We start from the raw sequence: 12,489 nt of genomic DNA on the forward strand, positions 1-12,489 counted from the left end.
TAATTTTTTGCGATCGATCTCCGGGTTCTGGACCGCCGTCGATTCGACGGTTGTCTCTCGTTCGAAGGACAAAGTTCATTCGAACGTTCCAATTTAAAAACGTCGCCGCCGAAGGTTGGTTAGACGGGTTTATCGACGAACGCGCAATTTTCGCGACGCCTTTGAAATGGTTCGGCTCGGTTTCATCGCAAGCGTAGACAAAATTATTTGCGACTTCGATTTTGTATATCGATTCGACGAATTTACGCGAGGATCTCGTTGCTCGAAGTACAGTAATGTCTCTCTAATTGATGCCTCGGATTGACCACGAAAATGGACAATTTGGGGAGAAGGAGATACGATTTTATATTCGAGCCTTGCGGTTCGTTTTTTATGGTTACGAATTGTCAATGATAATAAAAGCGAGCTGCGAGGCTCGAATAATGTCTCCCTAACTGACGCTCAGATTGTGCAGAAAAATGGACAATTTGGGGAGAAGGAGATACGATTATTTGAGCCTTCGCTGCTCATTTTTATAATTGTGGACATTTTTATATTATTATTATTATTATTATCATTTAATATTATTTATTTATTTTTTTATTTTATTATATTATAATATATTATATATTATATTGTAATATTATATTGTAATATTATATATATATTATATATATATATATATTAATAATATTATATTATATATTATATTATAATATTATATATATTATATATTATATTATAATGTTATATATATCATATATATATATTAATAATATTATATTATATATTACATTATATTATTATTTATAATATTATATATTTATTTATTTCATTAATATTATTATTATCATTTCTATAACTACAAAAATAAACCGCAAGGCTCGAACAATCGTATCTCCTCTTCCCAAATCGTCCATTTTTCTCAGTCAGGGAGACATTTCACTGTGCACCTAATTCGCTCGCGACGTAAACGCTATTTCTCCGTCGCTCGAATGCAACCCTCGTCGCTCCGAGAATTTAACCCCGAACGCTGCCTCGAGTTTGCCAACGTTACCGCGCCGATCGGCGCGACAAGGGTTAAATTCCCGAAGAATTAAATCAAAGAAAGAACGATCCTTATATTGCATCCGATCCTCATCTGTTCGAACGCGATCGCGAGTTCGGAAACGGCAGAGAATTCGGTGGCTCCAGGCGGAGTTCCAATAGCTCGGCGTTGCAATAGCAAAGGGGTTAATACGATTTCACGGTTGGGGAGGAGAGCGCCGCGTTCTCCGCGATGGCCGATTCGCACGGGCGCGACACGCGGCCCGTTCCCGAGCCGTCCCGACGGCCCGCGAACGTTCCCGAGGCTTTCGGAGCACGTGCCGTGGCACAGTCTCATATTCTCACCCTCTCGCTATTCCTGCGTAATCTCTCGCCTCTCTTTTCTTTCTCTTTCTCTTCTTACCGCGACCTGCCTCCGGAGCTTGCGGTTTCTCGCGTGGAAGGGGATGAAGCGAGAGAGAGAGAGAGAGAGAGAGAGAGAGAGAGAAAGAGAGGGAAAGAGAAAGAGAGAGAGAGAGAAAGAGAGAGAGAGAACAGAAGAGAATCGCAGGGTCGACGAAAGAGAGCTCCGGGATGCGAGTGAAAGAGAGAGAGAGAGAGAGAGAGAGAGAGAGAACAGAAGAGAATCGCAGGGCCGGCGAAAGAGAGCGCCGGGATGCGAGCGAAAGAGAGAGGGTGGCGAGCGAAGGACAGGAATTGGCGAGCGGAATATTATAAATATTCGATATTATAAGCTATATATATATATATATATTATATTAGATATATATTGATATTAAATACTATAAACGAGAGAGCGGAATATTTCGCTGGAGGTAGGAGAAAGAGCGAGTAATTGCGCGTCGGCACGACGGACGGACGGAAGGACGGGGAGGGACAAGGTAGGCGGAAGCTAGAGAGAGAGAGAGAAAGAGAGAAAGGCCGCGGTGAAAGCAGAAAATAGTGCTCGCGGAGTAGAAAACGGAGAGAAAGAGAGGCTCTGAAGGAGAATAATGACGCGCGAGAGGAAGAGACGCGATCGGCGCGGGGGTGGAAAGCGAAAGAGAGAGATAGAGAGAAGAGAAGGCGGAAGAGAGAAGCCGAGAGAAAGAGGGGCGAGAGAGACAGAGCGAGGGAGAAAAATGGTGCGTGAGAGACGCGAGGAGAGCAGAAGGGGGGAGGGGCGAGCACAGGGTGAGAGAATCGCGGCTGGTGGGGTGTTCGGGGTCTCGTACGCGAGGCAGTCGCGGCACCAGGGAAACCGGGGAAACCGGAGGAAGAGAGGCCGATAGGGAGAGGCGAGCGAAACGGAGAGAAACGGGGAGCGTGCGCGCGCGGCCAAGAGAGAGAAAGAGAGAGAGAGAGAGAGAGAGAGAGAGAGAGAGAGAGAGAGAGAGAGACGGAGGAAACAGCGAGGCAGGGATCCGTGGAGTCGCGCCGCACCGCACCTCGTATTGATCGGTCCCGGCCACGCGATTTTCACGATCCGTCGCCATGGCCACCTGGCCACCGGCCGAACGGAGATCCTATCTGTCGGCGTGTGCGTGGAAATCGAACTGTAACACCCCTCCCACCCCCGACTACCCACCTGCTACATTGTGGCAAATTTTCTCGGAGCTCTTTCTCTTTCTCTCTCTTTCTCTCTGAACACGATTTTTCTTCTTCTTTTTCTTCTTCTTCTTCTTCTTCCTTTTCTCGCGGCCGTCAGCCATCATCCCTCGCAGGAACGCAATTAACGCTTTGATCGTATCGACGCGCCTCGTCGGCAACCTTCTCTTCTTAAGCCCCGGTTCCGGGCTTACCAGCCGACTTTCAGTCGGCTGAAAAATTCGACGAGCTCGCGCACACCACCGGGATTTTCGTTTAATTAGAATGAACGCTCGGAGCTTAACCCGTTCATTGCCAGCCGCGAGACGTCTCGCGGTAGACGCCCCACCGTCGGGTGTCTCTGTTAATGGTTCGTTAATGGCACCGAGGAAGGATTTATTTATTTATTTATTTATTTACTAGTTTTCACTTATTGGTGGTTTTTACTTGTTATTGCAAAAATGCAATTACTTTTTTTATTTACTCGTTGTTATTTCTTGTTACTAATTTTTAGCTGTTATTGTTGCTTACTTACTATTATTTCTTAGTTAGCATTATCTCTTAGTTATCATTATCTCTTAGTTATTATTATTTCTTAATTAGCACTATTTCTTAGTTAGTTATCATTATTATTTCTTACTTGTTATTATTTCTTAGTTATTATTATTATTTCTTACTTATTATTATTTCTTAGTTACTATTATTATTTCTTACTTATTATTATTTCTTACTTATTATTATTTTTTACTTATTATTATTTCTTACTTATTATTATTTTTTACTTATTATTATTTCTTACTTATTATTATTTTTTACTTATTATTATTTCTTACTCGTTATTATTGCTTACTTACTATTATTTCTTATTATTATTTCTCACTTATTATTCTTTACTTGTTATTATTGCTAACTTAATATTACATTTTACTTACTATTATTTATAATATCATTTATAAAAGAAACGCAGGCGTCCGGAACTGTCCTATCGTCGAAGCAACCGCACCGTCGCAAAGCCTTCGGTTACAAAAAAGTCGTTCCGACCCACTGAAAAAAAAACCGATTCGAGCAGTTTTAGCGACCGCGTAGCTGCACCGTGTACGTATTCGTAGAACGGGACTGTTACCTGCAACAACCCCACTTCCGATCCACGCCTCCGAGGGGTGGCGGTTCTCGACCTGTCCTTCCAACCACCAGACCAGGCACACTCCGTCGTCGAGTAAACCGATTTTCTACTTTCGAATCAGCCGAATCAGAAAATTAGGCCTGCTCGAAACGATCTTACCGTTCCATTCGCATATCGCTCGGAGATCGGTTTACTATACATTAGAGTACCGTAATACAGATACGGTAATCTAATCTCCTCGGGGTTTCGGATTTGGGTTCGGCGCGCGCGCGTCGCGTTTCGACGCCGCCGGCAACACAGCCCCGCACCGTTTATCTTATTATATCTTATATACATAGATTGAAATTCGAGGATTATAATCGCGCGACTCGAAAGAGAAAGGACTCGGCTCGGCACTTTTTTCCCGCGGCTATTATTCCGGGGACCGGCGATTAATAATTCGCCTCGGAACGATTTACCGTCGGAGAAGCCTCGACGAACGAGGGTTGAACTTAACACCGGCAAGCTGTTCCTTTTTTTTATTAACGCGGCTGGCGACCTGGTTTTTTCAACGCTTCGCTGAAGGCCGTCGTTGTGGCACGCGCGCAGTGACTTCGCGGAAATTTGAACGATGAAAATCGATTTTGCGTGGTTTCTTTTCGTTTCTTTTAAATTTGTCGCAATTTTATTGTCAACGAAATCGATCCTATTTATGTTATTAATGAAGCGTATATCATAACTGCGCTATCGAATATACCGGGTGTCCCAAAAATGTCTCGCAATCCGGAAATGGCGGGTTCCTCGGATCATTTGAAGCAACTTCTTCCTTTACGAAAATGTTCTCCGAGGCGCCGTTAACGAGTTATTAACGAAAAACAGTGACCAATAAGAATCGAGTACGGCTGACGCGAGGCGGCCCGGCCAACCAGCGCGCGAAGCCCAGTTCCGCTCATTGGCTCGGTCGCCTCGCGCCAGCCGAGCTCGCCTCTCATTGGTCACTGCTTTTCGTTGATAACTCGTTAACGGTGCCTCGGAGAAAATTGTTGTAAAGGAAAAAGTTGCTTCGAATGACCTGAGGAACCCGCCACTTTCGGATTGAGAGACATTTTTGGGATTCCAAGAAGGAAAGGAGAATACAGTTTAATATGACTTATTGCTATAGCAAATACAGCGGTATTGAATGAGAACTGAGAAATACTAATACTAGAAGAATACTCTAGAAATACTAATACTAATACTAATACTAAATACTAGAACTAAGAACTGAGAACTAAGAAATAATAACATTCTTTAATTTTATGGGCGACGAGAGAGGGTTAAAATTCGCTGGCTTTCAAGAAATCTCGAAAGAAATAATAATAAGTAAGAAATAATAATAATAATAATAATACCTAAGAAATAATGCTAAAATTAAGAAATAATAATACCTAAGAAATAATGCTAACTAAGAAATAATAACATACTTTAATTTTATGGGTGCTGGGAGAGGGTTAAAATTCGCTGGCTTCCAAGAAACCTCGAAAGAAATAATAATAAGTAAGAAATAATAACATACTTTAATTTTATGAGTGCCGGAAGAGGGTTAAAATTCGCTGGCTTCCAAGAAATGTCGAAAGAAATAACAATAATAACTAAGGAATAATGCTAATTAAGAAATAATAACACCTAAGAAATAATAACATACTTTAAAATTTTATGGGCGACGGAAGAGGGTTGAAATTCGCCGGTTTCCAAGAAACCTCGAAATCTTCCGAGTTCGAGCGAAGCTTCGGACACAGGAAATCGCTCGGTTTCGAGGTTCGACGGCGATCGAAACGACTGCCAAGCGATTCGAATCGGTGTCCCGAGATCGACTCCGTTCGATAGGGGATGGAATAGGGGGGCGGGGGGGAGGGCGAGTTTCGACATTGTGACGAGCCCCGTGGCGCGTGTACGCGAAGAGCGCGGACGAGAGAAAGAACACACACGCGACCATTGTCGCCGGACATAATGAAGGCGGCACGGAGTCACGTTTCGAAGTCACCGGCGAAAACGAGACGCTTTTCGAACGGGTCTCTCGTCCTCCGGCTGTCCCCGACAATGGGGTCTCTCTCTCTCTCTCTCTCTCTCTCTCTCTCTCTCTCTCTCTCTCTCTCCGCCCGGCCTCCATTGTGGCGTCCTAAAATATCGCGATGCCGAGCACCGGAGACCCCGCGGATCGATAACCACGGAGAGATGCGGGGCTACGATAACTCCGACATTTTCTCCGACTGTGTCCTCCGCCTCTCCTCCCTTCGGCTGCTGACTCTCCTTCTGTCCTTTACGCCGCCACCGTTTGGCCTTGTCGATCGACGAACCCTTCCCCCGATCGGGAACGCCACTCGTTCGCAGTGTATAGTCGACGCAGGTTTGCGATGATTTTGTTTGTTAATTTTATGTAAATTTGTTCTCGATTTTAATTCATTTATTCTTTTATATATTGTGTATACTATTATAATAATTCATGCATATTGTATGTAATTGTAATATATAATAGTATATATTATTTTAATGATTTATATATATTGTATATAATTGTAATATATAATAATATATAATATCATATATTATTATATAATATTATAACATTATTTATATATGATATAATATTATTATATATATAATTATAATATATAATAATATATAATATCATTTATATATATTATATATATATATTATTTACTTATATATATTATATATTATTTATTTATATATTTGTATTATTTGAACGGGATAACCCATTAGTACGCGGAGGATTTGAGGTTTAAAGGATACAAAAAATAAGATTCAAGATTTAAAGAGGCACAGATTAAATTTATTTATTAATATATCAATTTATTCATTTATTTATTCGTCATACGGACAAAAACTCATTCGTACGCAGTATCGAAAGGCATCTGTTCAGTTGTGTGATACGATTTTTAATTTTAAATTTATACAATTTTATGCTTTAGTTAATTAATTAATTAATTAACTCCGACTACCGCGGAGTGACCAGCGCCTTTGGTTCGTTTTCGAGCGTCGTAGACTTCATATTTATCGGACAAGAGATATATGAAATTGTAGTATTCCTTTATTTTATATTATATTTATTTCGTTTCGAATAAAATATGTAATACATCTCGTTCGACGAATATAAAATTAAATTTCTTTATTTCGCGTATTTCCGTATAAGAAAATTTAGTGCGTCTTATTCGACGAATATAAAGTCAGTTCTTTTATCTTGTTTATTTCCGAATAAAAGAATTTAATATGTCAACTCTTTTATCTTTGTTTAGATCCGAGTACAAAAATTTCATACGTCTCGCTCGACGAATATAAATAAAATTAATGTAAAACCCGAGAAAACGAACCAAGGAACGAACCAATTGGCCAGCGAACAGTAATCGGGCCCCAAGCAAGGATCCGTTTGGTGTTCGAGCGGATAGTCTTCGTTGTTCCAGTTTCTTTCCCATGGGGGCAGGGTGCGTGCATATAGTAAAAGCTATCTATTATCTTCGTCTCCCGACGGACAGAAACAGTGAGCTAGTGAGCGAGAGAGACAGAGAGAGACAGACAGATGGAGAGAGAGAGAGAGAGAGAGAGAGAGAGAGAGAGAGAGAGAGAGAGGGAGGGTGAGAAAGACAGAAAGAGGGAGAGAGAGAGAGAGAGAGAGAGACAGACAGACACGCAGAGAGAGACAGGGAGAGAGAGGCAGAGAGAGAGAGCGAGAGAGACACACACACACAGATAGGGAGAGAGAGAGAGGCAGAGAGAGAGCGAGAGAGACACACACACACACACAGATAGAGAGAGAGAGAGAGACCAAGAGAGAGAGAGAGAGAGAGAGACAGAGAAAGACAGAAAGATGGAGAGAGAGAGAGAGAGAGAGGGAGGGAGAGAAAGACAGAAAGAGGGAGAGAGAGAGAGAGAGAGGGAGACAGACACGCAGAGAGAGAGAGAGAGACAGGGAGAGAGAGGCAGAGAGAGACGGAGAGAGAGAAAGAGAGAGAGAGAGAAATAGTCTGTTCGATTGGGCTGACCACAGTCACGAGAGACACGGGAGAGCTCCACCCTTCGTGGGGGTCGACTCCGAGGACAGCTGATACACGGGGGTGCACGGCAGACGCACGGCCGACTGGAGCCGGAAGGGAAAGAGAGAATTAAAATGTGCACCGGTAGCTCGTGCCGGCTGATATATGTGTCGTGGCAGCTGTGTGTATTCGCCTTAACCATGAACGCCATCGGCACCGTACTTCGATGTCGTATAATCCCCCACCCTCCTCTCTCTCTCTCTCTCTTTCTCTCTTTTTATAACTCTCCTCGCAGTCCACGCTCTCTCTCTTCCTCCGTTGAATGGCTTAATACAGGCTACCGAGTGTCTCGAGTGGAATTATTCTTTCGCCGGGCCACGGGCGCGTGCGTCAGCCCGATGCCTGATCACTGACCGTGCAGTATTTCTTTTATTTTTTCGTTTAATTAGCCGCCGTTGTGCCACGCCGCAGGTATTTCTCTTTTCTCTTTTTTTTCTTCTTTCTCTTATTCAATCGAATCGGTAATTTGAACGGCGGCGAGGACTGCTGGGTGGGTGAAACACTAATATTCGAGCAGCTGCCCCGGTCCGTTTCGTTTCGAATACAGTAATGTCTCCCTTACCGACGCTCGGATTGCCCACTAAAATGGATAATTTTTCGGAAGAGGAGATGCGATTATTTATTCGAGCCTTGCGGCTCGTTTTTTAATAATTGCGGACAATTTATAACGATAAAAATAAACCGCAAGGCTCGAATAATCGTAGCTGCTGTTCCCAAAACTGTCCATTTTTGTGGACAATCCGAGCGTCAATTAGAGAGACATTGCTGTATTTATTTTACTTGGAAGCGTGCGATCTGCGAGCAAAGTCGCGACTCGTTCGGATTTCGCTCCTCGGATCTATCGCATTGTAACCGAGGCTTTCGAGTGCCTCGATTTTCTTGAAAGACGCGTCACTAGGTATAATGTACGGCCTGCGGTCACCGGGTCATGTTGACCCGATGTATTCAAATGGATCAGTCGATCAGTGAATTTTCGACGATTCGATGAAATGAACGGCTGTTATGCTAGGAACTGTTACAACATTCGGTTTGTTACAATCTAAAATAGCGCAAGGTTCGAGAGCTATTTAAAACGGCAATTTAACCAATTAGCTGTGCTTGTGACGAGTATAATCGTCACGGAGAAGTGGCAGTACAGTAATGTCTCTCCAATTGACGCTCGGATTGCCCACAAAAATGGACAATTTTGGTAGACAAGATACGATTATTCGAGCATTTTGGCTCGAATTTTATATTTATTGGCAATTGGTAATTATAAAAACGAGCTGCGAGGCTCGAAAAATCGTACCGCCTCTTCCCAAATTGTCCATTTTTGTGGACAATCTGAGCGTGAGTAAGGGAGACATTACTGTAATATCGGACAGCCGAATAAATAACGTTAAATAGCAGTTAACCCATTGACTGCAAAATTGATGCAAATTTAGCGCGTCTTGCCCTGGGTGTCACGGTTTTATTTTTAAAGAAAACATGAAGTTTTACAAAATATAATAATATTAACACTAAACTTACCTACAATTTTGGAAGAGAAGATATAATTATTCGAGCCTTGCAGCCCGTTTTTATAGTTGTTGACAATCGATAACCATAAAGAACGAGCCACAAGGCTCGAATAATCGTATCTCCTTCTCCCCAAATTTTCCAATTTCGTGGACAATCCGAGCGTCAGTTAGGGAGACATTGCTGTACGTCGCGCAACGTGAAAATCAACAACCGGCTTACACTCGGCCGCAGCCGAGAAGCCTTTCCAACGTTGTTTTCACGCTTTATCACAAAACAGTACGTATTTGGAATAACCAGCGTCGGTTTCTCTATTATTTCGTTCGTGTGTTCCCGTTCGTGTTCCATTTCTTCCTCGATATCGTGCGCTTACCACAGGCCTCGACGACGCGACTTTAGGGAAAAAAGTACGTTTCACGCGTCACGTGACGATATTATTATGTACAAGGTGACGCGATCCTGATCTTGTGTTGCTAAACGCATTTGGCACAATCGAAATACGCAAGCTCGCACTCTTTCACGCGACGTTTGCGTGTTTCTAACGCTTTTTTGTTTTCGTGCAGCGTATATTATGATCGGAATGGGTTCGCTCTGTTTGTTCTTAACATTTGGAGGACTGCAAAGCTATTATTTATATTATTATATATACTATATATATTATTATATATGTTATACATATTATATATACTATATACATATTATATATATTATATATATTATACATATTATACATATTATTATATATATTATTATATCTATTATATATATATATTTATTTATTTATTTATTTATTTATTTATTTATTTATGAATCCTTTAAATTTGATTGTTTATTTAGTAAATACGGGGTTGTTACATATACACATGTTCGATATTAGTTACTGTTAGTTTCTATATTGTTACAGAATATTGCTTAAAAAAATTATAAATTATTTGTGTATTATTATATATATTATTTTATGTGTACCATATATATTATTTTATATATACTATATATTATTTTATGTGTACTATACATATTATTTTATATATATTATATATATTATTTTATGTGTACTATTCATATTATTTTATATATACTATACATATTATTTTATACATAGTATACATATTATTTCATATATTATATATTATTAAATATATACATATTGGCCGGATCCATGACAGCAAGTCCGCGAAAGAAGCGCCGCGCGTAAACGTGTAATAATTTTTCGGCGTAAAATTACTGATCCGTTACGAGAAAGCTCTCGCCGGCCCCTCTAATCCTAGAAGAAATAATTTCGGCCCAGCCCCGCGCGTTCGCGTCGCCTTTGACGCGACGATGTCGCGAACAGTTATACACGTGTCGAGAACCCTATACTTTCCCCGATGCAAGTTGGAGCCCGGGTGGGGGCGGCAGGGAGAAACGAAAGGGAGTCTCTCTCGAGCCCTTTAAACCAGAACCGGAGGGGGCCAGGGGGTCGTCGCCCCTTTAAATTATTCCCGTTTGCGACGGGGGGAGGCTCTGCGAGCGAGCCGGCCGAGCCGCCTGTTCTTTTCACGGTGCGTTTTCAAAGTCATCGTCGAAGGATTACGTCAGCATCCACGCCACGGCGATCGGTGGGGCTTCCTCGCGAGACCCACACCGTCGAACATCAATGCGTTGGACGATCTGTTAACGGTTCGAAACTCTGTTCTATCCAGCACTCACTCTGCCGGCAGAGTTTTTCTTAGTCTGCGGAAAAAATATATTTTCGTTGGGTGTATTCGGTTTCTGCTAATGAACGTCGTTGACGATTAACACGTTCGTTGGCAGCATCGCATGTGTGCGACAACGAACACGATTTTTAATATGTTTTAATTTAATTTAATTTGTTTTAATTTTTTATTTAATTTAATTTCATATTTTCATTACATTTCATTTCATTTTTTTAAATTTCATTTAATTTCATATTTTAATTTCACTTCATTTCATTTCTTAATTTAATTTAATTTCATATTGTAATTTCATTCCATTTCATTTTTCTAATTTAATTCAATATTTTAATTTCATTTCATTTCATTTTTTATAATAAATTTAATTTAATTTAATATTTTAATTTCATTTCATTTCATTGTTTGATTTAATTTAATTTAATATTATAATTTCATTTCATTTCATTCTTTAAATTTAATTTAATTTAATATTTTCATTTCATTTCATTTCATTTCATTTTTAATTTCATTTGATTTCATTTATTTGTTCATTTGCACGGATAGAAGAACCCCCTCTTTGCCACAAAAGAAATAATAAAAGCAATGAGATTCCATATAGTCGACGCACGAGTGCAATAAAAACAAACAAACATCGAATAATACAAAGTAATTCTGTATGAGCGGATACAATGTATTTGAAACGTTAAATGCAATAAATATAACTACGCACGGCCAGTGACGTTGCCAGAGCGAACGTGTTAATTTGCTCGTAGGGGAATGTCGGATATATACGGTCTAATGAAAAAAAAAAAAGAAGGTTGGGGGGATAAGTCGAAGTCCTCGCGTGTTAAGGGTAGTAGAAGAGTCACTTGGAGCTTGAACGAGTCCCCTTATTCTACTTAAATTATTCACGGCGATGCACGACGATGGCGCGAGAGCTGGAAGGAAATTAATCGGCGCCGCCATCGACGTTTTAGCCTGTCCGTGCATTGCTGGTCGTTTCCACTTGCCGCGACGAATTTCTCCAGCGAGATCCTACACGAACACTCGACTTCGTTTCGCTCGCCTAAGTCCCTCCGCGGAACTGCGAACTTGCGCACCCTGTGCGCGCTCTCGTGGCGCAATTATATATATATTATAATATTTATATTATTTAATATAATATAACTGCGCTCTCGGTGCGCAATTATATATATATTATAATATTTTTGTATTTTTTAATGTAATATAACTGCGCTCTCGTGACGCAATTATATATATAATAATATTTATATTATTCAATATAATATAACTGCGCTCTCGTGGCGCAATTATATATATAATACAATAATAATATTTATATTATTTAATATAATATAACTGCGCTCTCGTGATGCAATTATATATATAATAATATTTATATTATTTAATATAATATAACTGCGCTCTCGTGGCGTAATTATATATATACTATAATATTTATATTATTTAATATAATATAACTGCGCTCTCGTGATGCAATTATATATATAATAATATTTATATTATTTAATAT

General features: G+C 40.4%; 1 protein-coding gene across 15 annotated transcripts in view; it reads left to right on the forward strand.

Annotated features, from left to right (window-relative positions):
• Nucleotides 1–12,489, forward strand: part of LOC117229184 (ELAV-like protein 1) — a 134,613-nt gene that overhangs the window by 70,694 nt on the left and 51,430 nt on the right. The window lies entirely within an intron of this gene.

Source organism: Megalopta genalis, chromosome 7 (assembly GCF_051020955.1).
Source record: "Megalopta genalis isolate 19385.01 chromosome 7, iyMegGena1_principal, whole genome shotgun sequence".
Lineage (NCBI taxonomy): Eukaryota > Metazoa > Arthropoda > Insecta > Hymenoptera > Halictidae > Megalopta > Megalopta genalis.